This window comes from Pelophylax lessonae (genome assembly GCF_965119305.1).
Source record: "Pelophylax lessonae genome assembly, chromosome: 13".
In the NCBI taxonomy this organism is placed as follows: Eukaryota; Metazoa; Chordata; class Amphibia; order Anura; family Ranidae; genus Pelophylax; species Pelophylax lessonae.
Genome location: NC_138780.1, coordinates 65,374,876 through 65,376,933, shown reverse-complemented (window position 1 = coordinate 65,376,933; position 2,058 = coordinate 65,374,876).

Sequence of the window (2,058 nt, the reverse complement as noted above, 5' to 3'; positions counted from 1 at the left end):
CAATTTCACACAAAGATTTTTAGCTCCTTCAGTAAATGAACATCTCCCTGTATACAGTTTTCTTTGATTTTTGTGAATCTGCAAAGTTTCCTACAGCACTTTCTGTTGCTTAATTTTGAAGGCTTACTGTATCAAGCCATTGCCTTGAAATTAGCACCAGCATTGTCAGCCTGCAGAGCAAGATCTTGTTGAACTGCCTGATAGATTTGACCACTTCTGGACCGGAAGAATATGCCCCCTTAATGACCAGGTCATTTTTTGCGATTTGGCACTGCGTTATTTTACCAGACAATTGCGTGGTCGTGCGACGCTGTACCTAAATAAAATTGATGTCCTTTTTTTCCCCACAAATAGAGCTTTCCTTTGGTGGTAATTGATCATCTGTGCAATTTTTATTTTTTGCACTATAAAAAAACAGCGACAATTCTGAAAAAAAAAAAAAAAAAACAACAATATTTTTCACTTTCTGCTATATAACATTCCCCCCAAAAAAATGTTTTTCATCCTTTTAGGCCATTTTGTATTCTGCTACATATTTTTGGTAAAAAAAGCGCAATAAGCGTCTTTTGATTGGTTTGAGCAAAAGTTATCGCGTCTACAAAGTAGGGGAACGATTTATGTTCTTTTTATTTATTTATTTTTCTACTTGCAATCGCGACGATCTGTGATTTTTAGCGGGACATTGTGGTGGACAGATCGGACACCTAACTGACATTTTTGACACTTTTGGGGGACCAGTGACATTACTACAGTAATCAGTGCTAAAAATATGCAGTTACTGTAATAATGACACTGGCAGGGAAGGGGTTAACCTAGGGGTGATCAAAGGGTTAAATGTGAGCCTAGGGTAGCGTGGGGGGAGGGACTTGTGAAATGATCATAGAGACCTGTGATCCTATATAGAAGGGTCACAGGCGCTCTCTGATCATTTCAGAGACATTTCAGATTTCATTACAACAACTGACCGTCCTTCTCTCTCAGCGGGGAGCGATCGTGGGTGCCCGGCGGCAATCGGTGCCGCCGGTCTCGTGGATCAGCATACCTGCTGCCTAGTGGGGCGGGACATGCCGCCGGTGGCGCACGCTTGCCCCCAGGAGCGCTCCTGCGGATTACTGTACAGGTACGGTGATTCGCGCGGATGAGCCAGCCTGCCGCAGTATATGTGCGGCGGGCGGTCGGCAAGTGGTTAAAAGGTAGGCTAACAGGAGTGCACATGGTAGGCTGACAGCGCTGCTGCTGACTGCAAGGCAATAGAGTAGGGTTAGAAACTTTGCTAACCTATTATTGCTGTGTGTGTCCTTGCTAGGGAGCTCAGCTACAGTAAGGGGAAATATTAGCTGAACTGAATTTTATTCTCTCTTGAGAGGAGGCAATTAAGGGGAGATATGATCACTATGTTTAAAAACATAGGTGATCATAGTGAACTAGAGTTATTCACTTTCATTATATTAGCGAGGACAAGGGGGACTGCCTTTCCTCTGGAAGGAAAAGAGATTTAACCTCCACACAAGAGATGTGAAAAGGTGGATATGATTCCCTCAAGAACTATATATGGCCAGATTAGTAGATTTTGTTTCTTAACCACTTGCTGACCACCGCACGACTATCTACGTCAGCAGTCAGCCCCGGGCCAGGCAAAGTGACGTAGTAATACGTAGCTACTTCCTGCCGGTCCGGTGCGCACTCCCACGCCCCCCCGCCGCCGCCGATGGCTTGATTGGGTTCAGAACCAATTAGTCATCAGGTCCAGGCCAATAATTTTTGGCCTGGACCTGTTGATCGGTTCTGCCCAATCAGATTACATGCTGTGTAATGTAAACACAGGCTCAGAAAAGATGTGTCCTCCCCTCCCATGATCCTTTTTGGATCCAGCGCCCCAATAAAGATTTAACCCCCTGATCCCCCCTGATCACCCCTACACCCCCTGTCACAACACACACTGTATACAGTATATAGCATTTTCCTATATACCCGTATAAGTGTGATTTGTGACCAGGTGTAGCGTTTGCGGCCCTCCCTTTTTCACTTAAAATACCCACCACCCCCCCAATAACGATT